Source organism: Sminthopsis crassicaudata, chromosome X (genome assembly GCF_048593235.1).
Source record: "Sminthopsis crassicaudata isolate SCR6 chromosome X, ASM4859323v1, whole genome shotgun sequence".
Lineage (NCBI taxonomy): Eukaryota > Metazoa > Chordata > Mammalia > Dasyuromorphia > Dasyuridae > Sminthopsis > Sminthopsis crassicaudata.
The window spans coordinates 28422409-28446618 of NC_133623.1; positions in this window are offsets into that span (position 1 = coordinate 28422409).

Sequence of the window (24210 nt, forward strand, 5' to 3'; positions counted from 1 at the left end):
CCAACTTTGCTTAAGTTGTGAAAAATTGTTTTCAGTAGTTTTTTAACTTATTTCTTAGGATTCTCTGTTATCATCATATCTGCAAAGAATGATAATTTGGTTTCTTCATTATCTACTCTAATTCCTTTTTAGCCCCTGAGGAAATTGGGGTTAAGTGATTTGTCCAAGGTCACACAGCTAGGAAGTGTTAGGTGTCTGAGAACAGATTCTAATTCAGGTCCTCCTGACTTCAGGCCTAATGCTCTCTGATGCACTATCCACTATGCCCGCCTAGCTGCCCCTCTAATTCCTTTAATGCCGTTTTCTTCTCTTATTGCCAAAGCGAAAATTTCTAAGACAATATTGAATAGTAATAGTGATAATGGGCAACCTTCTTTCATCCGTGATCTCAGTGGAAATCATTCTCTTTTGTCCCCATTGCCTGTGATGCTTGTTGATGGTTTTGGATAAATGCTACTGATCATTTAAAAAAAACAAAACTTATTTTCAAGTCATATGTATGGAAGTTTTTCAACACTGACCCTTGCACAGCCTTGTGTTCCAGATTTTCCCCTCCTTCCCCTACCTCCTCCCCTAGATGGCAAGCAACCCAATATAGGTTATACATCTTAAAATATATGTTAAATAAAATATGTGTAAACATTTTTATACAATTCTCTTGTTGCACAAGAAAAATTAGATCAGAAAGGAAAGGAAATGAGTAAGAAAAATAAATGGAAGTGAACATCAAGAAGAATGAGAATGTTATGCTGTGAGCCACGCTCAGTTCCCACTGTTTCTCTCTGGGTGCAGATGGCTCTCATCATCGCAAGATCACTGGAAATGGCTTCAATCATCTCCTTGTTGGAAAGAATTGATCATCTCATAACATTTATGCTCCCGTGTATGATGACCTCCTGGTGCCGCTCATTTCACTTCTCATCAGTTCTCATCATGTAAGTCTCTCCAGGCCTCTATAAAATTATCCTCCTTATCATTTCTTATAGAACAATCATATTCCATTACGTCCATATACTATAACTTATTCAGCCATTATCCAACTAATGGGAACACACTCAGTTTCCAGTTCCTTGCCATGACAAAAACGGCTGCCATAAACATTTTTGCACATGAGTCCCTTTTTAAAGACGTGTTTGGGATATAAGGCCAGTAGAAACTCTGCTGAGTGAAAGGGCATGCAGAGTTTGACAACCCTTTGGGCATAATTCCAACTTGCTCCCTAGAATGGTTGGATCCATTCACAGTTCCACCCACAATGTATCCTTGTCCCAGTTTTCCCACATCCCCTCCAACATTCGTCACGATCATATTTCCTCATCTTAGCCGATCTCACAGGGGTGTAGTGGTGTCTCAGAGGTGTCTTAATTTGCATTTCTCTGATCAGTAGTGATTTAGAGCATCTTTTCATATGATAAGAAATGTTTTTAACTTCTTCACGTGAAAATTGTGTGTTCATGTCCTTTGACCAGTTATCAGTTGGAGAATGGCTTCTATTCTGAGAAATTTGAATCAGGTCTCTATGTTTTAGAAATGAGGCATTTATCAGAACCCTTAAATGTAAAAATGTTTTCCCTATGTATTGTTTCCCTTCTAATCTTGTCTGCATTAGTTTTGTTTGTATAAAAAATTTAATATAATCAAAATTATCTCTTTCGTGTTCACTTGAGTTTGAGTTCTTCTTGGGACACAGATTCCTTCCTTCTCCACATATCTGAGAGGTAAACTATATTATGTTCTTCTAATTTGCTTACAATATCATTCCTTATAGCTGAATCATGAACCCATTTTGATTTTATCTTGGTATGTGGCGTTACGTGTGTGTCCATGGCTAGTTTCTGCCACGCTTGTTTCCAATTTTCCCAGTAGTTTTTGTCACATAGTGAGTTCTTATCCCACAAGTTGGGTTTTGGGATTGCTATGTTAGATTGCTATAGTTTGTTGACTGTTTTGTCCTGTGATGCTAACCCATTCCATTGATCAGCTACTCTATTTCTGAGCCAGGACCAAATGGTTTTGGTGACCAATGCTTTGTAGTATAGATTTAGGTCTGGTACACCTTGGCCACCTTCATTGGCATTTTTTCCATGAATTCCCTTGAAATTCTTGATCTTTTCTTCTTTCAGGTGAACTTTGATATCATTTTTCTACGTCTATAAAACAATTTCTTGGGAGTTCGATTGGTATGGCACTAAATAAGTAGATTAATTCAGGCAGTAATGTCACTTTTATTATATTCACTCAGTCTACCCATGAGCAATTGATAATTTTTTGACTGATTAGGTCTGACTTTATTTGTGAGGGGTCTTGTAATTGTGTTCACATAGTTCCTGACTTTTCAGTCCCCAGTGGGACCTTGGCCCATCCACAAGGGCAAATCTCAGCAGAAATAAACACAGGGGAAACAGCCGATCATTTTAATGCTAATTCTTAACTTTGAAAAGAACTTAGAAATAAATATCACAAGTTGAAGTAAAATTTGACTTTTATTAAACCAAGCATGCAAAGGATTATTTGTTTAGGTGTCCAGGGCTTCTGCAAGAAGTCATTATGTTGTTTATTGTGCAAGAAGAAAATGATATTCGCACACATGTATTGTACCTAGACTATATTGTAACACATGTAAAATGTATGGTATTGCCTGTCGTCGGGGGGAGGGAATAGAGGGAGGGGGGGTAATTTGGAAAAATGAATACAAGGGATAATATTATAAAATATATATATATATATATATATATATATAATAAAAAAAAAAAGAAGTCATTATGTTTTATTACTGAATCAAATATTACCTTATCTATAAAGTGAGGGGACTCCCGCTGTCATTGTAATAAGAAGCCAAACGGGGATTTGAATCCGGCTCCTCTCCCTTCAGTGCAGTGTTCCTACCAATGGACTGTGTTCTCCATCTCCATCCCACTGTGACTCTCCATGCTGAACAGAGCGGTTCCTGTTGCCTTTCAGTCACCTCCTGCCTCATTTCCCTCATCCCTGAAGCTCTTCCATATGACTAAAGGGGGCTCCTAGTCACAGACTTGGGCCCAGAGGAAATCCCGGAGGCCATCTAGTCCTCTCCTTCCTCTGACAGAGACTGAGGAAGATGGAGAGATTTGCCTGAGATGATGAAGCTGGGAAATGTCTGAGGAAGGATTTGAATCCATGTCTTCCTGACTCCAAGGTTAGGGGTGCAGCTAGGAGATCCTGCTGCCTCATACCTCTCATCCCAAGTGGTTACTCTCAGATCAATTTCTCCAAATACAAAGTTCTGTGTAGATGCCTGTGAGCCCGAACTGAACTCTTGGGTTTCCTGCCTATAACCTGGTACTGTGTCATGAAGGAGGCCTTTGCCCCAAACTTTTACTGAAAGGACATGTTGTAAGGCTTTATGGGACAACTCGGATGATGACAGATATCCGCAGGTTAAACATAATGGTCACTCCTTCAGGAAAGGTTATTGAGACCTTCTGTAAGTATGTTGTCACATGAACACTTAGAAACCTTGTGTATGTCCTTGGCAAACCTATGGCTGACAAGTCCTAGTTCCTCTTCAGAGAAGATCCTGGAATACAGTGGGAATGGGGAAGGGCTGACTCCCCTGGACATTTAGCCCTGGTAGCCAAGTAAATAACAGGAATATAATGGAATATTAAATAGCAAAAGTTCAATGACCATGGATCCTGGATTATTACTAATGGCTCCTTTCTTCCTTTGAATACTTTGCCTAGATTGAATAATACTCCTGTAAGTCCCAAAGGGGGCTCGGGTAACCTGGCAGCATATTGTCCTCCTACTCTTAGAATAAATTCAGTCTGCAAAATCTGGCTCAGTACATCCCTTCCTTCTTAACTATTCCCACATTCAGAGAGAGAGATAGTCGTCATGATCCCAAGTGATATAATAAAAGAGCAAAACACCAATCATCCATAACAATTCAGTGCAAGTTGTGACCATTCCCGAGGGGAACAAACCCCCATTTTTCATAGTTCTGCTATGCTACGTGAACAAAATGACAAAAACATTGACCATTATGCCATTTGCTGTCTGTTTTCCTGGAGATCTGAGGATCTCCCTGAGATGACAGATCTGTCAGGGGTTTTCAGCACAGGGCTCCAAAAATGCTCTGGAGACATCAGCTGATCTCACTGGATAACCAGTCTGAGGCAGGAAGGTTACATGACTTGTCCAGGATCACACAGCCAGTAAGAGTTCAGGGCCAGGACAGTCCATGGTGCCATTCAGCTGCTCCTGGTTTTAAATTTCAAGGTCTTCAAACTTCTCTAAGGCTTTTGTAAACCCTTTATAGTTGACTGAAGCATTGAAAGGTTGAGCAGTTTGTCCAGGGCCACAAAGAGAGTACAAGTCAGAGACAGGAGTCAGAGACAGGACTTGAACCCAGGTCGCTCTGACTCTGAGGCCAGCTCTCTATATTATTCATCCTTTTTACTTCACACATAGTAGGCAGTTAATAAACCATTGTGTACTGAGTGATTAGATTGGTTTACATGCAAAAAGAGAAAGGAAGGGCCCTTTGTGCTCTGAGACATTTTGTAAAATAATCATTTTTCTCAAGGAATCGGAGGCCCAAGCCTGCTTCCATGGGTGCTAAAGAACCCAAGGGAGACGGGAGGAAAGCAAAGACTGTTTAATGTGGAAGTCCCACATCTTGGAAAATCGGGTTATTGACACACCCTGGGAGTATCTGTGAATTCTCAAGAACCAGAAAGACTTACCCTCAGAGACATGTGATAAAAGGTTTGTTTTTCAATTTAAGAGCTTCCTCTCCTGTCCCAGGTGAATTAATTTTTCTCTAACTTTTCACTTTCATGTAATCAATGTTTATGAATTTTATCTTTTATAATTTATTCTTTCCCTTTTTAGGTTAAGAAGGAGTCTTATCCATAGCTGTGAGAGGCACATGATCTGTTTCTCTTCTAACTTTTTGATGGTATGATCTTAAATATAAAAGTCAAATATCTAAGTCTAATTTCTACCATGATGCCTTTCAGTTTTCTGAGTAGTTTTTATTGAAACAAGCATTCTTTACTAAATAATTTATTTTTTCTGGTTTATTGAGCACTAGCTTATTAAGCTCCATGGTTTCTAATTCTCCCTTGCCAGTCTATTCCATTTATCTGTCTCCCTCGTCTAGGCCGTTCTACCTCTCTTTTTATAAAAGCTTTTTATTTTAAAAACATATACACAGATAGTTTTTAATATTCACCCTTGCAGAACCTTGTGGTTCCAAATTTTTTTCACCCCATTTGCCCCCTAACTCCCCTAGATGGAAACTGATCCAACAGGGGTTTAACATGTGCCATTCTTCTCTACATAGTTCCACGGTTATGCTGCACAAGGAAAATCACAATGAAATGGAAAAAAAAATGAAAAAGAAAACAAAATGCAAAGAAACAGCAACAAAATAAGTGAAAACACTATGTTGTGGTTCACACCCAGTTCCCACAGGCCTCTCTCTGGGTACAAATGGCTCTCTTCATCACTGAACAATTGGAACTGTCCTGAATCAGGTCATTGTTGAAGAGAGCCACGTCCGTCAGAATTGATCATGGTATAATCTTGCTGCTGCTGTGTACAGTGATTCCCTGGTTCTGCTCATTTCACTTGGCGTCAGTTCATGTAAGTCTCTGCTGGCCTCTCTAAAATCATGCTTCTCACCATTTCATAGAAACAATCTTATTCCATTGCCTTCGTATACCATAACTTACTCAGCCAGTCCCCAAATGATGGGCATCCACTCAGTTTCCATTTTCTTGCCATTACAAAAAGGTCTGCCAGAAAAATTTTTGCACAGGTGGTCCCTTTCCCTCCTATAAGATCTCTTTGGTGTAGAAACCCAGTAAAAACCCTGCTGGGTCAGAGGATATGCACAGTTTGTTAGCCCTTTGAGCATAGTTCCAAATTGCTCTCCAGAATGGTTGGAGTCTTTCACAGTTCCACCAACAATGTATCAGTGTCCCAGTTTTCCCACATCCCCTCCAACATTCATTGTCACATATCCTGTCATCTTAGCCAATCTCGGAGGTGTGTAGTTGTTAGGATTCTTACAGAGTGCTAAGTCACTGGGATGAATAGAGACAATAGTTATCTAATTTAGCATGGTTCAGTATGATTGATCTGACCCTATAAGGAGATGTTATGGGCAGAACTTGAAACAAGGTACTAAGTGGAATTGAGGAGACACTGCTTAAATCTAGTTTAGCATTGATTTAATCCTACAACAAATAATGGTTTCCTCATGACATAATGATTGGCGTATGCTTAGTGTGGAACATATAAGGGAGAAGCTCTCAGAACTTCCTGAGAACTTCAAGGGAACCTTGGGAGAACTTCAAGGGGACTTCAGGAGAACTTCAGGAAAGGACTTTGGGGGATTCAGAGTCAAGATTCACTCTAACTTCCACCTTTGTGCTGGCTGGAGACATTGGGAGGATGAGAGGCTGAAGCTGGCTGGAGGCTGAAGGACAAACCTTTAAATTCAGGGACATTTGGAGGGAACTCTTGGAACCAAGGAGAAAGATAGGCCTCTACTAAAGCTAACCGGGCCCCAGGAAAAGAGAAGAGACTTTGAAGGATACAATAAAGGATTTGAATTTTAATTCCTGGCAGCATTTGGGATCATTGAACCAAACTGAAACTAAGGCTGCCGCCAGAAGCTCCCCAAGAAATCTGCTCCCAGAGAACTATTACAATTTAGAGAAGAGAACATTACATGTAGTGTTTCTCAGAGGTGTCTTAATTGGCAATTCTCTGACCAATAGTAATTTAGAGCATCTTTTCTTCTGACTAAAAATGGCTTTATTTCTTCATCTGAAACTTGTCTTTCCATATTCTTTGACTGTTTATCAATTGGAGAATGGCTTGGATTCTGATAAATGTGTGTCAGTTCTTTATATATTTTAGAAATGAGGCCTTTATCAGAACCCTTAAGGGTAAAAACACTTTCCCAATGTATTGCTTCCCTGCTAATCTTGTCTGCATTACTTTTGTTTTATTTATTATTATTTTTTATTTATTTTATTTATTTATTTTGGTTAATTATAGTTTTTATTTACCAGATATATGCATGGGTAATTTTACAGCATTGACAATTGCCAAACCTTTTGTTCCAAATTTTGCCCTCCTTCCCCCCCACCCCAGATGGCAGGTTGACCAATACATGTTAAATATGTTAAAGTATACATTAAATACAATATATGTATACATGTCTATGCAGTTATTTTGCTGCACAAAAAGAATCGGACTTTTAAATAGTGTACAAGTAGCCTGTGAAGGAAATAAAAAACGTAGCCGGACAAAAACAGAGGGATTGGGAATTCTGTGTAGTGGTTCACACTCATCTCCCAGAGTTCTTTCGCTGGGTGTAGCTGGTTCAGTTCATTACTGCTCTATTGGAACTTTTTTGGTTCACCTCAGTGTTGAAGAGAGCCACGTCCATCAGAATTGATCATCATATAGTATTGCTCATTTCATTTTTTTTAATTTTTTAATTTTTTTTTATAATATTATCCCTTGTATTCATTTTCCCAAATTATACTCCCCCTCCCTCTACTCCCTCCCCCCAATGACAGGCAATCCCGTACATTTTACATGTGTTACAATATAACCTAGATAGTATTGCTCATTTCAATCAGCATCACTTCCCATAAGTCTCTTCGGGCCATTCTGAAATCATCCTGCTGGTCATTTCTTACAGAACAATAATATTCCATAATATTCATATGCCACAATTTATTCAGCCATTCTCCACTTGATGGGCAGCCACTCAGTTTCCAGCCACTACAAAGAGGGCTGCCACAAACATTCTTGCACATACAGGTCCCTTTCCCTTCTTTAAGATCTCTTTGGGATATAAGCCCAGAATGGCTGAATGTATTCACAATTCTACCAACAATGCATCAGTGTCCCTGTTTTCCCACATCCCCTCCAACATTGTGCAATATCCTTCCTTGTCATTCTTGCCAATCTGACAGGTGTGTAGTGGTATCTCAGACTTGTCTTAATTGGTATTTCTCTGAATAATCATGACTTGGAGCATCTTTTCATATGGCTAGAAATAGTTTCAATTTTTTCATCTGAGAATTGTGTGTTCATATCCTTTGATCATTGATCAATTGGAGAATGGCTGGATTTCTTATAAATTAGAGTCATTTCTCTCTATATTTTGGAAATGAGGGCTTTATCAGAACCTTTGACTGTAAAAACAGTTTCCCAGTTTAGTGTTTCCCTTCTAATCTTGTCTGTGTTAGTTTTGTTTTGTACAAAATATTTTAACTTAATAGTATCAAAATTATCTATTTTGGATTCCATGATAAGCTCTTCTTTGGTCACAAATTCCTTTTTTTCCCAGAGAGCTGAGAAGTAAACGTTCCTATGTTCTTCTACTTTACATATTAAATTATGATATCCAAATCATGAACCAATTTCGACCTTATCTTGGTATGTGGTGCTAGGTATTGGTCCATGGCTCATTCCTGCCATACTAGTTTGCAATTTTTCCAGCAGTTTTTGTCAGTTAGTGAGTTCTCATCCCCAAAGCTGGGGCTTTTGGGTTTCTCAAACACCAGATTGCTAGAGTTATTGCCTATTTTGTCCTGTGATCCCCTACTCTCCTGATTGACAACTGTTCTTCTTAGCCAGGAACAAAAGGATTTGATGCCCACCGCTTTATAACATAATTTTAACTCTGGCACAGCTAGGCCACTTTCACTGGCAGTTTTTTTCATTAATTGTCTTGCAATTCTTGACCTTTTGTTTGTTCAGGTGAACTGTGTTATTATTCTTCTACATCTGTAAAATAATTTCTTGGGAGTTTGCTTTGTATGGCACTAAACAAGTAGATTAATTTAGGCAGTATTGTCATTTTAATTATATTTGCTGGGCCTACTCATGAGCACTTGATATGACCTGACTTTATTTGTGTGGGAAGTGTTTTGTAGTTGTGTTCATAGAGTTCCTGACTTTCCCTTGGCAGAGAGATTGCCCAAAAGTGTATACTATTTTTAGGTTAAGATTTATGATTCACTCCTACAGAATGGCTCGCTCCCACAAGACCTGAGATACCAGGTTGTATGAGAATGTTTAATAAGAATGAATTATAAAAAAGGAAACAACAGTTGATAGTGCACTTCTTAAAACAAAAGCACTTAAAGCATTTTATGATTCATATAACTAGTACAGTACAAAGAGGTACATAGACCAGAGGGGGAGAGAAGAAAGAATACATCACTGATCCAGGGAAGCACCAACTTGGCCGACCTCAGCCTGGGGAATCCCGGGTCACAGCCCTGCAAGTACCTATCAGGAGGGTCCCAGGTAGAGCATCGCCCCATGGTAAAGATTCTAATCTGGATAAAGAGCTATATTGACTTAAATAGCCCAAGGAACCAAGGTGGCCAAATGCCAGCAGTACTGACTTCACTTCCTTGAGCTCATCCAGATGGGGCCCAATCCTGCCAGAGTCTGTCAGGAGTGGAGCTTTACTCCCAGAGTGGCTACTTCCAGTATATGGATAATGCATCCTTGGTGGATTTGGCCAGAATCCCCCCGGGACGGTGTTCTTCAAGCTATGTTCATTCCCATGGTTACTCAGCAGCTGCAAAACAGGGGTGAATAATAGTTCACTGTACCTTAATTACCCATGGACAAAGAGGGAAACTGAGGGCCGAGGCCTGGGGAATCTTATCCTTATCATCCTATCTTCCATTTGGCCTTAAGTTTATGTAGGCCGTAGGCCATTTCTGGTTTTAGTGACACAGGCTGTCCCCGGGTGTACTGTAAATGAGGATAGAATTCTCATCTATGTGTGTATATAGCATATTGGTAATAGTGCTAACCATACAGCAATGAGCAGCAGGGGGTGGGCTGTAATAGAGAAATCTCCCTGAGCAGGAGCAGATTTAGAAAAGAATCACACAGTGGTGAGGATCAGAAGTGAGGAAATGTGAAGCTCCGGTTCTTTTGCCGGCCACAGTGTGTGATTGTGTGCCATGTTCATCCAGAGCTCTCTGATTCTTCTGTAATGTGGCCATGACATCTGAGAACAGAGATCAGAGGGCTCGGAGTAGGATTTGGACATGGACACAGAGAGATCTGTATAAGGAGAGGCAGAGGTCTGGCTACCCAGTCCACAGTAACTGCGCCCACTGCATCAGGGGAAAAGCAGAAATCATCCCCCTGCCAGTGGAGGCACCAAACATGCACTAAAGCACCAGAGAAAGGGGCACTCGCCCTCCTGCAGACAGGTCAGTAACATCACTAGGGGGTCCACATAGCAGCTGCGAGGAATCTCCACACACCATAGCCAGTGGGCACAAAGGGAGGTCACACAGACAGGGCTCCATCTGCCTGGTGACCATGGCACAGCAAGGCCTCGACAGCAACGGATCCAGTCATGTGAAGAAGGGGTTACAGTATCCACGTCCTTATACTGTCCTGTAACATGTGGTAAAGCAAAATCAGTGTATCAGCCGAGGGGAATACCCCGAACCTGGTTCATTATGGGGGGAGGGTGAACCATGAAATGTTTTCCAGGTTTTTCCCACTGAACAGTCATGCAAGGTATGATAAGTGACTGACACACTCTGCTGCCTTCAAAGGCCATCCATACTTCAGTGGTGCTGAAATCATGGAGACTCACTGTACATTCTCCCCTGTGATCACTGTCAGTAAGTCCACCCACCATGTGAACTTGTTTAATAGCCATGTTGGGACGGCTGAGGAGCCGCCCATAGTGTCCTGAGGGAATCTCTATTCCTACACCAGTACGGCAGAGGCCAGTCTTCCCAGGTCCAAGTTCGGCGTCTTCCCCAGTAGCCGCACAGATCCAGCTGCTGCTGGCGTCCTTCCATAGGGAGCCACAGTAAAGAAATCCTCATATGACCAACACTTCAGAGTCTCAGAGGATGTTCAAGATTCTTATCTGCAGATTGGAGGGCCCCATTCTAGAAAGCGGGGTACCATCCCCCACAGGGCGGTTATTTAATTGTGGGAAAGTGTCACATAGGTGATCTTTCCACTTAGACGATGCATTATTACCTAACGTCTTCAGTTTTTCTTTAATAAGCCATTCATGCTCTCAGTCCAGCCAGCAGCTTGTGGATAGTATGGTATGTGATATATCCGTTCTGTACTGTGGGCCTGACAAGAGGGATCAGTTTCTTTCCCCTTAAAATGGGAACCATTTGCACTGTGAATCTGCACTGGGCAACCATAATGCAAAGCAGTAATATCCAAGGTTTGACCTGGGTTCTTTTGGGTTGCCCTCTTATACTCCCAGGCTACTCCAGAATATGGGTCCTGGCAAGTGCAGGCGTGTTGACATCCCTGGCTCCGAGGTAAGGGTCCACTATCATTAATTTGCCGAATGTGTGCAGGCAGCCTTCCTCTCCCAATTCCCCTAGTTTGTTCTGGGGCAAAGGATTCTCTCTCTATGGGTGACCCTGTACACATTGATCAGTCATTTGTCTCACTACAGAAAGAGGGATAGATATTCCCCTAGCAAGGGCCCCCCTGCAGGAAGCTGGTGGTCCCAAAAGTCCTGTGGTTACGTGGAGCCGTCTGGCCCGGGGCCACAGTTCTTCAGACGTGTCTGGAGTGATTCTCCTGGTTCCAGTCTTGGCCAACCCATGCCCATGTGCCTGATACTCATGTTCCGGAGTGTTCTATGTGCATCTACATAACTCATGTGACACTTTCCCACAATTAAACAACCGCCCTGTGGGGGATGGTACTCAACTTTCTAGAATGGGGTCCTCCAATCTGCAGATAAGAATCATGAAAATCCTCTGAGACTTTGAAGTGTTGGTCATGTGATGATTTCTTTACTTTGGCTCCCTATGGAAGGATGCCAGCAGCAGCTGGATATGTGTGGCTACTGGGGAAGATATGGACATGGACCTGGGAAGACTGGCCTCTGCTGTACTGGTGTAGGAATAGAGATTCCCTCAGGACACTATGGGCGGCTCTTCAGTCGTCCCAACATGGCTATTAAAAAAGTTCACATGGTGGGTGGACTTATTCACAGCCATAACTTCTGAAGTGTTAGTATTTTGAGCCCGGCCCCATGTGTCTTTGCACATCTCATCTCCCCAGATGTGTTTCCATACAAGTCCCAGGCTTGTTATGCTGTGCAGGCATCCATGTGGTTAATCCCTCTGCCACTGCCCAGGAATCTGTAAATAGGTGACACTGTCCTCCTTTCTCTCCTTCAGTCACCTGACCTACAGCAGCCAATGCAGCCCCCTGGCTGCTTCCCCCTTTTCTGGTAGTTTCAAGAGTAACTTTTGGGATAGATTATGAGAAACGGGCTTCCACTGGTGTTCCTGTGCTCTGCATTCAGCAGGTCCGTCAGTAAAGCATGCAGGTTTGTTCTGATCTGGGGAAAGTGTGTCAAACCCTCCAGTATTTCAGGAAACGGGCGAGGTACTTTAGGAGTCGGATGTTCTTTTCCAGCAGGTCAGAGGTTCGGGCGCTTCTGCTGTCTTTTCATGCAAGACCGACGCCCCTGACTTGCAGCTTGGCCCGCTGCTGTGTACCCCATTTCCATGTGATAATGCTATTCTTGAGCATGTCTGATTAGATGAGAGATGGGGGTGCCCATAATCCAACTCCTAATGGGAATCTGGGGTCTCACTATCACCTCATGATGGATGGTTAATGGTTCTGTTTCCACCAGGGCCCCATAAACTGCCAGTAACTTTATTGAAAGGGCGTGTCCTTGGAACCTGCATCAGGTCATTTTCTAGCCCCAAACCCTACTGGAACCTTTTTACCTCCCTGCTTTTGCCTGAGCTCCAGTTGCTGTAATCACTTGATGCAGAGACTTGTAATTCCACTGGCCCTTCCTTTAAGGGCCCCAAATCTCAGGCAGCTTGTGTTGCTCTTTTTGCTTCCTCCAAGGCTTTCTGCTCTTTTGTCCCCCATTCTAATTCTTACTTCTTTCTGGTGACTCTAGATAAAGGCCCCAAATGAGGTATTTGATTCCTCCAATGTGCAAACAAACCTGTACAATTTGGAGCTTCCTGGTCAGTAGTGAGAGGAAGGAAATCTGCTCTCTTTGGCTTAGCCTTAGGTAAAACTTCCCAGTGTGCCTCACTGCACCTTGTCCCCAAGAATCTAACTGATGGGAGGGCCTGTGTTTGGGCAGGATTTGCTTCCCATGCCTCATTTTTCTCCTGAGTAACTGTATCCTGCACAGCTTGGTCCACTGATTCTTGACTGATTCTTTGCATCATTATATCATCTATGCAGTGGGTTCTAAGTATTGTATCAAGTTTTAGCACATCTAGATGTCGCACCAGGACCCTGTGGCAGATGGCAGGGCTGCGTATAGGATGCTGGGCCGGGCGAGTAAAAGTGTACTGTCGCCCTGGCCAGGTCAAAGCAAATTGGTCCCCTGGAGCAGGATCTATGGGAATGGGGAAGAAGGCATCAGCCGGATCAGTTACTCCCTGGGTGTGTTTGGATAGCTCCAGTGAAGGTAATGGGGACTGGACCTGCTGCCTGTACTCATAATGATAATTATTCAGTTGCCTGTAACCTACTGTCATTCTCCAAGACCCGTCTGACTTCCCTACTGGCCATATTGGACTATCCCACTGGGAGCTGGTAGTGGCCAACACCCCTGCTGCCGGGTACTCCTCTATAGCAGAAGTTACTTCTTCCTGTGCCCCAGGATTCTATACTGCCGCAGTGCAATCTTGGTTGAGGGTATTGGGAAATGAATGGAGGCAGAGTAACTTTGCCCGCCACTACTGAAGCAGTGTAGACTTTTCTTTCAGCAAACTGATTCTTTCCCTCCGGGGGTCGGGTCGTCATCACTCTCCGAATATCTATACCAATCATGTATTCTGGCATCGGTCCGGTTACCACAGACCGTTCTCACTTTGGGGATTGTCCAGTTTTCATTTGGAGATTAGTCTGAACTGCTTTAACTGCTGAACTCCTGATCCTGAAATGGCTACGGGAGTTCCCCTTTTGAATTTTGTTGGGTTGCTGTATATTAGAGTGGTTTTGGGTCCGCGTCAATTAGGGCATTAACTGTGGTAGTAGAGCCGTGTGTCCAACAGATCGCTCCCCTTATGTTAGACCCATAATGTTTCCGAGTCATCCTTCCTACGGGGGCCTGGCCTTCATCCTCTTCTCCTCTCAAATGCTCCAGACTGGGATATAGAGAAGGCGGAGCACGGGGAGTCACCTTGGGAGCAGCTGTCATTTCTCTAGCATTCTTTTCTCTTTTTCTCCTGTATATCTGCTTCCTTTCAGAGGCTGCAATTCCTTCAGTCTCCTCCTGCTTTTAGTAAGATGGGAAATAATTCTCGCCTAGACAGTCTGTTTGAGTGCTGTTACTCGGCTTGGGCCGATCATCACTGCCTGTAGGAGCAAGAACCAACTCCTCCAGGTCTCCCAACTGGGGTATTTTATCTATTGCTGCCCCTGCATTTTCTCCCCTGGCTGCTAACAGTAAAGTTAACATGATATGTTTGTAAGCAGGGGGCGCAGTTTCAATTTCTGGGTTGGGATGGGGAGCTATAACAGGACTGTTAGTGTATGCATCAGTGTCTCCCATCCTTAGAGTAGTTTTTGTGGCCTCCTCTTTTAACCTCTGAATGCCATGTTTCAGAGCGGACCAAGGTCTCCCTTTATTTGGCCGCACTGCAGTATCAGAATATTGGTTCTAAAGACCTGCCCCCACCATACTATCTACAAAAGGGAGGTGTTCATGCATCATTCGTATTAACACAGTCTGTAAAGCTTGTTGTACAAAGGGATTGGAACATACGGTAATAAATCTGACACAGTCCAGCCAGACTCCTGCCGCTCCTCCATCACCGAGTCGGACTGCCCAGGTCACGAAGGGCTCTCCAGACTTTTGGGAGAGGCGGGCAATAATGTGGGTAACCTCTTGTTGTGTAAACTCCCCAGTGATGTTCTTAGTCTTTTGAGCTCCATTAGGGCCCTCTCCTAACCTCCTCCTCTATACTGGGCCTGCAGTCAAATCGTCTGTGGTTTTTCCTCTTGCTCTTTCCATGTCTTCTTTTTCTCAATCCTCCTCCTCACTTTCATCCCACATACCCCAGCCCGTGTATCTGATCCCAGTCCATTGGGGCCGAAGCCATCACAGCGTGCCCTTCCTTGTGATTGACCTTCCTCTTCCTCTTCTCAGTTCTATTGTGCCACCCTTACTGCAGCCTTTTCTGCTGTGTTCTCATAGGTCCCAGCTTGATCTCCTAACATAAAGTTTTGACACTGTAACATAGATCACTTTCCTTGTAAGTCAGAAAGTTCTTTTTCTAGTTCTCCTTCCTCTAATATTTTCTGGTCCCTATCACCACAGACAGTGAGGCAGGCAGTTAAAGAAGCCCAAGCCCTCCTACAGATATCTGTCATTTCTTTCCCTGGTTCACTAGCAATTTGTTGCAAATATTTTGTTGCCTGAGTGGGGGACCCTGGCTTTATGCGAGACCCCAAATCCCCACATGTCCCCGAGTCCCGAGCCCAAACATTCACCAGGGCCAAAAAAGGCAAATCATATAATGCTGATGATTTGTGTAGATTTATTTTGTATCCTGCAACTTTGTTAAAGTTGTGGATTATTTGTAGTAGCTTTTTAGTACATTCTCTGGGGTTCTCTAAGTATACCATCATATCATCTGCAAATAGTGATAATTTGGTTTCCTCATTACCTACTCTAATTCCTTTTTCGCCCCTGAGGCAGTTGGGGTTAAGTGACTTGCCCAAGGTCACACAGCTAGGAAGTGTTAAGTGTCTGAGAACAGATTCCAACTCAGGTTCTCCTGACTTCAGGGCTGATGTTCTCTGATGCTCTATCCACTATGCCCACCTACCTGCCCCTCTAATTCCTTTAATGTCTTTTTATTTTCTAATTGCCAAAGCTAAAATTTCTAAGACAATATTGAATAGTAATGGTGATAATATGAAACCTTCTTCTTTCACCCCTGATCTCAATGTGAATCATTCTCGTTTGACCCATTACCTATGATGCTTGTTGATGGTTTTGGATAAATGCTACTGATCATTTTTTAAAAAAAACTTTTTATTTTCAAGTCATGCGCATGAATAGTTTTTCAACTTTGACCCTTGCACAGCCTTGTGTTCCAGATTTTCCCCTCCTTCCCCATACCTCCTCTCCTAGATGGCAAGCAATCCAATATAGGTTATGCATCTTAAAATATATGTTAAATAAATATATCTATATAATTCTTTTGTTGTGCAAGAAAAATTAGATCAAAAAGGAAAGGAAATGAGTAAGAAAACTAAATGCAAGTGAACATCAAGAAGAATGAGAATGTTATGCTGTGAGCCACACTCAGTTCCCACTGTTTCTCTCTGGGTGCAGATGGCTCTCTTCATTTCAAGATCATTGGAACTGGCATCAGTCTTCTCCTTGTTGGAAAGAGTCGCGTTCATCAGAATTGATCGTCACAGAATCCTGATGTTGCCCAGTATGATGATCTCCCGGTTCTGCTCATTTCACTTCTCATCAGTTCATGTAAGTCTCTCTAGGCCTCTATGAAATTATCCTCCTGATCATTTCTTTCTTTTTTTTTAATTTTTTATTATATATATATATTTTTATAATATTATCCCTTGTATTCATTTTTCCAAATTATCCCCCCCTCCCTCTATTCCCTCCCTCCGATGACAGGCAATCCCATACATTTTACATGTGTTACAATATAGTCTAGGTACAATATATGTGTGTGAATATCATTTTCTTGTTGCACAATAAACATTAGAATCCGAAGGTACATGCAACCTGGGCAGACAGATATTAGTGCTAACAATTTACATTCACTTCCCAGTGTTTCTTCTCTGGGTGTAGCTACCTCTGTCCATCATTGATCAACTGGAAGTGAGTTGGATCTTCTTTATGTTGAAGATTTCCACTTCCATCAGAATACATCCTCATACAGTATTGTTGTTGAAGTGTACAGTGATCTTCTGGTTCTGCTCATTTCACTCAGCAACAGTTGATTTAAGTCTCTCCAGGCCTCTCTGTATTCCTCCTGCTGGTCATTTCTTACAGAGCAATAATATTCCATAACCTTCATATACCACAATTTACCCAACCATTCTCCAACTGATGGACATCCATTCATCTTCCAGTTTCTAGCTACAACAAAAAGAGCTGCCACAAACATTTTGGCACATATATATGTCTCTTTCTGCTCTTTAGTATTTCTTTGGGATATAATCCCAGTAGTAGCGCTGCTGGGTCAAAGGGTATGCACAGTTTGATAACTTTTGGGCATAATTCCAGATTGCTCTCCAGAATGGCTGGATTCTTTCGCATCTCCACCAGCAATGTATTAGTGTCCCAGTTTCCCAACATCCCCTCCAACATTCATCATTATTTGTTCCTGTCATCTTAGCCAATCTGACAGGTGTGTAGTGGTATCTCAGAGTGGTCTTAATTTGCATTTCTCTGATCAGTAGTGATTTGGAACACTCTTTCATGTGAGTGGATATAGTTTCAATTTCTTCCTCTGAGAATTGTCTGTTCATATCCTTTGACCATTTATCAATTGGAGAATGGTTCGGTTTCTTATAAATGAGGGTCAGTTCTCTATATATTTTGGAAATGAGACCTTTGTCAGAACCTTTGTTTTTAAAAATATTTTCCCAATTTGTTACTTCCCTTCTAATCTTGTTTGCATTAGTATTATTTGTACAGAAACTTTTTAGTTTGATGTAATCAAAATTTTCTATTTTGTGATCAATAATGATCTCTAGTTCTCCTCTGGTTATAAATTCCTTCCTCCTCCACAAGTCTGAGAGGTAGATTATCCTCTGTTCCTCTAATCTATTTATTATCTCCCTCTTTATGCCTAAATCATGGACCCATTTTGATCTTATCTTGGTATATGGTGTTAAGTGTGGATCCATATCTAATTTCTGCCATACTAATTTCCAGTTTTCCCAACAGTTTTTTCCAAATAATGAATTTTTATCCCTAATGTTGGCATCTTTGGGTTTGTCAAAGATTAGGTTGCTATTTATGTATCCTTTTTTGTCCTTTGTATATAATCTGTTCCACTGATCTACCGGTCTATTTCTTAGCCAATACCAAATGGTTTTGGTGACTGCTGCTATATAATATAGCTTTAGATCAGGTACACTTAGACCACCTTCCTCTGAGTTTTTTTTCATTAGTTCTCTTGCAATTCTCGACCTTTTATTCTTCCATATGAATTTTGTTGTTATTTTTTCTAGGTCATTAAAATAGTTTCTTGGGAGTCTGATTGGTATAGCACTAAATAAATAGATTAGTTTGGGGAGTATTGTCATCTTTATTATATTCGCTCGGCCTATCCAAGAGCACTGAATGTCTTTCCAATTATTTAAATCTGATTTTATTTTTGTGGCAAGTGTTTTGTAATTTTTCTCATATAATTCCTGACTTTTCTTTGGTAGATGGATTCCCAAATACTTTATACTCTCAACATTTGTTTGGAATGGAATTTCTCTTTGTATCTCTTGCTGTTGCATTTTGTTAGTGATATATAAAAATGCCGAGGATTTATGTGGATTTATTTTGTATCCTGCCACTTTGCTGAAATTTTGAATTATTTCTAGTAGCTTTTTAGCAGCGTCTTTGGGGTTCTCTAAGTATACCATCATGTCATCTGCAAAAAGTGATAGTTTAATTTCCTCTTTCCTACTCTAATTCCTTGAATCTCTTTCTCGGCTCTTATTGCCGAGGCTAGCGTTTCTAGTACTATATTGAATAGTAATGGTGATAGTGGGCAACCTTGTTTCACTCCTGATCTTACTGGGAAAGGTTGCAGTTTATTTCTATTGCATATTATGCTTACTGAAGGTCTTAAATATATGCTCCTGATTATTCTAAGGAATAGTCCATTTATTCCTATACTATCAAGAGTTTTTAGTAGGAATGGATGTTGGATTTTGTCAAATGCTTTTTCTGCATCTATTGAGATGATCATATGGTTCTTATTAATTTGATTATTAATATGGTCAATTATATTAATAGTTTTCCTAATATTGAACCAGCCCTGCATTCCTGGAATAAATCCTACTTGATCATAGTGTATTATCCTGGAGATGATTTTCTGAAGTCTTTTTGCTAATATCTTATTTAAGATTTTAGCATCAATATTCATTAAGGAGATTGGTCTATAATTTTCTTTCTCAGTTTTCGATCTACCTGGTTTAGGTATCAGTACCATGTCTGTGTCATAAAAGGAGTTTGGTAGGACTCCTTCATCCCCTATTTTTTCAAATAATTTATATAACATTGGGGCTAATTGTTCTTTAAATGTTTGGTAGAATTCACATGTGAATCCATCTGGCCCTGGGGATTTTTTCCTGGGGAGTTGATTAATAGCTTGTTCTATTTCTTTTTCTGAAATGGGACTATTTAAGCAATTTATCTCCTCCTCTGTTAATCTAAGGAGCATATATTTTTGGAGGAAGTCATCCATTTCACTTAAGTTATCAAATTTATTGGCATAAAGTTGGGCAAAGTAACTCCTTATTATTTCTCTAATTTCCTCTTCATTGGTGGAAAGATCCCCCTTTTCATTTGTAAGACTATCAATTTGATTTTCCTCTTTCTTTTTTTTGATCAAATTTACCAAAGGTTTATCTATTTTATTGGCTTTTTCATAAAACCAACTCTTGGTTTTATTTATTAATTCAATAGTTTTTTTACTTTCAGTATTATTGATTTCTCCTTTTAATTTTTGTATTTCAAGTTTAATTTTTGGTTGGGGGTTCTGATCATTTCTTATAGAACAATCATATTCCGATGCCTTCATATACTATAACTTATTCAGCCATTCTCCAACTGATGGGCACACACTCAGTTTCCAGTTCCTTGCCACTAAAAAAGGGCTGCCACAAACATGTTTGCACATGAATCCCTTTTTTAAAGACGTCTTTGGGATACAAGCCCAGTAGAAACTCTGCTGAGTCTAAGGTTATGCAGAGTTTGACAGCTCTTTGGGCATCATTCCAACTTGGTCTCCAGAATGGTTGGATCTGTTCACAGTTCCACCAACAATGTGTCAGTGTCCCAGTTTTCCCACATGCCCTCCAACATTCGTCATTATCATATTTCCTGTCATCTTACCCCATCTCACAAGGGTGTAGTGCTATCTCAGAGGTGTCTTAATTTGCATTTCTCTGATCAATATTGATTTAGAGCATCTTTTCATGTGATTTGAAATGTTTCTAATTTCTTCATATGAAAATTGTTTGTTCATGTCCTTTGACCAGTTATCAGTTGGAGAATGGCTTGTATTCTGATAAATTTGAATCAGGTCTCTGTATTTTAGAAATGAGGCCTTTATCAGAACACTTAACTATAAAAATGTTTTCCCTATGTATTGTTTCCCTTCTAATCTTGTCTGCATTCCTTTTGTCTGTACAAATTTTTTTTATTATTTTTAAAATTAATTTTATAATCATAGTTTTTTTGACAGTACATATGCATTTTTAATGTAATTTTTTAATTTTTTAAATTTAAAAAAACATTATCCCTTATATTCACTTTTCCAAAATTTCCCCTCCTTCCCTCTACTCCCTCCCCTAGATGACAAACAATCCCATATATGTAAATGTGTTACAGTATATCCTAGATACAATATATGTGTGTAAAACCAATTTTCTTGTTGCACGGTAAGAATTGGATTCCGATGGTATAAGTAACTGGGTAGAAAGACAATACTGCAAACGTTTTACACTCAATTCCCAGTGTTCCTTCTCTGGGTGTAGCTGTTTCTGTCAATCATTGATCAACTGGAACTGAATTAGATCTTTTTGTTGAAGATATCCACTTCAATCAGAATATATCTTCATATAACAAGACTTCATTGTTGAAGTGTGTAGTGATCTCCTGGTTCTGCTCATTTCACTCAGCATCAGTTCATGTAAGTCTCTCCAAGCCTCCCTGTATTCATCCTGCTGGTCATTTCTTACAGAGCACTAATATTCCATAACATTCATACACCATAATTTACCCAACCATTCTCCAATTGATGGGCATCCATTCATCTTCCAGTTTCTAGCCACTACAAAAAGAGCTGCCACAAACATTTTGGCACATACAGGTCCCTTTCCCTTCTTTAGTATTTCTTTGGGATATAAGCCCAGTAGTAGCACTGCTGGATCAAAAGGTATGCACAGCAAAATGTTTGTGGCAGCTCTCTTTGTTGTAGCTAGAAACTGGAAGTTGAATGGATGCCCATCAATTGGAGAATGGTTGGGTAAATTGTGGTATATGAAGGTTATGGAATATTATTGCTCTATAAGAAATGACCAGCAGGAGGAATACAGAGAGGCTTGGAGAGACTTAAATCAACTGTTGGTGAGTGAAATGAGAAGAACCAGAAGATCACTATGCACTTCAACAACAATACTGTATGAGGATGTATTCTGATGGAAGTGGAAATCTTCAACATAAAGAAGATCCAACTCACTTCCAGTTGATCAATGATGGACAGAAATAACTACACCCAGAGAAGGAACACTGGGAAGCGTATGTAAATTGTTAGCACTACTGTCTATCTACCCAGGTTACTTATACCTTCGGAAGCTAATAATTAATGTGCAACAAGAAAATGGTATTTACACACATATATTGTATCTAGGTTATATTGTAACACATGTAAAATGTATGGGATTACCTGCCATAGGGGGGAGGGAGTGGAGGGAGGGAGGGGATAATTTGGAAAAATGAATTTAAAAAAAAAAAGGTATGCACAGTTAGATAACTTTTTGGGTATAGTTCCAAATTGCTCTCCAGAATGGCTGGATTCTTTTACAACTCCACCAACAATGCATCAGTGTCCCAGTTTTTCCACATCCCTCCAACATTCATCATTATTTGTTCCTTTCATCTTAGCCAATCTGACAGGTGTGTAGTGGGTATCTCAGAGTTGTCTTAATTTGTATTTCTCTGATCAGTAGTGATTTGAAACACTCTTTCATATGAGTGGAAATAGTTTCAATTTTGCCATCTGAAAATTGTCTGTTCATATCCTTTGACCATTTATCAATTGGAGAATGGTTCGGTTTCTTATAAATTAGGGTCAGTTCTCTATATATTTTTGAAATGAGGCCTTTATCAGAACCTTTAACTGTAAAAATATTTTTCCAATTTGTTACTTCCCTTCTAATCTTGTTTGCAAAACTAATTTTGTTTGTACAAGAGCTTTTTAATTTGCTGTAATCAAAATCTTCTATTTTGTGATAAATAATGATCTCTAGTTCTCCTTTGGTCATAAATTCCTTCCTCCTCCATAAATCTGAGAGGTAAACTATCCAATCCTTGTCATCTTTATTATATTCGCTCGGCCTATCCAAGAGCACTTAATGTCTTTCCAATTAATTAAATCTGATTTTATTTTTGTGGCAAGTGTTTTGTAATTTTAAAAAATTTAACTTAATATAATCAAAATTATCTCTTTGATATTCACTTATGGTGTTCTTCTTGGTACACAAATTCCTTCCTTCTGCACAGATCTGAGAGGTAAACTATCTTATGTTCTTCTAATTTACTTATAGTATCACTCTTTATATCTTATTCATGAACCCATTTTAACCTTATCTAGCTATGTAGTGTTAACGTGTGTGTCCATAGCTAATTTCTGCTATACTTGTTTCCAATTTTCCCAGTAGTTTTTGTCCCACAAGTTGGGTTTTGGGATTGCTATACTAGATTACTATAGTTTGTTGACTATTTTTTCCTGTGATGTTACCCCATTCCACTGATCAGCTACTCTATTTCTGAGCCAGGACCAAATGGTTTTGATGACCACTGCTTTGTAATATAGGTCACCTTCACTGGAATTTTTTTTCCATTAATTCCCTTGAAATTCTTGATCTTCTTTCAAGTGAACATTGTTTTTATTTTTCTAGGTCTGTAAAATAATTTCTTGGGAGTTTGATTGGTATGACTCTAAATAAGTAGATTAATTTAAGCAGTGTTGTCTTTTTTATTATATTCACTCAGCCTACCCATGAGCAACTGATACTTTTCTGACTGATTAAATCTGACTTTATTTGTGCAGAAAGTGTTTTGTAATTATGTTCACATAGCTCTGGACTTTCCCTTGACAGATAGATTCCTCCAAATTTTATTCTATCAGCAGTTATTCTGTGTGGAATTTCCTTTTGTATCTCTTGCTGCTGTACTATATATATAAATTCTGATGATTTTTGTGAATTTATTTTGTATTCTGCAACTTTGCTAAAATTGTGAATTGTTTCTAATAGTTTTTATTTGATTCTCTAGGGTTCTCTAAGTATACTATCGCATCATCTTCAAAGAGTGATAATTTGGTTTCCTTATTACCTATTCGAATTCCTTTAAGCTCTTTCTCTTTTTTATTGCCAAAGCTAACATTTCTAATACAATATTGAATAGTAATGGTGATAGAAGGCAATCTTGTTTTACTCTGGATCTTACTGAGAATGGTTCTGTTTTGTCCCCATTACATATGATGCTTTCTGATGGCTTTAAATAGGTGCTACTGATTATTTTAAGGAAAAGTCCATTTTTTTCTATACTCCCTAGTGTGTTTAAGAGGAATGGGTATTGGATTTTATCAAAAGCTTTTTCTGAATCTGTTGAGATGATCATATGTTTTTTGTTACTTTGTTTATTGATATAGTTAGTATTGTTAATACTTGTCCTCCTATTCCTGCATTCCTGGTATAAATCCTTCTTGGTCATGGTATGTTCTCCTGGGGATGACTTTCTGTAATCTCTTTGCTAATATTTTATTTAAGATTTTTGTATCAATATTCATTAGGGAAATTGGTCCATAATTTTCTTTCTCTGTTTTCATCTACCCCGAGTTTAAATGTCAGCACCATACCTGTATCAGAAAAGCATAGTACTGGAATTAATTGTTCTTTAAGTGTTTTGTAGAATTTGCATGGAAATCCATCTGGCCCTGGAAAGTTTTTTCTCAGAGAGTTGATTACTAGCTTGTTCTATTTGTTTTTCTAAAATGGGACTATTTATGTAATTTATTTCCTCTTCTTTTAATCTGGGCAACCTATATTTGCATAGGTATTCCTCCCTTTCACTTAGACTATCAGATCTATTGACATATAGTTGGGAAAATAACTCCTTATCATTGCTCTGATTTTCTCTTCATTGGTGGAAAACTCTTCCTTTGCATTTTTGAGGCTAACATTTTG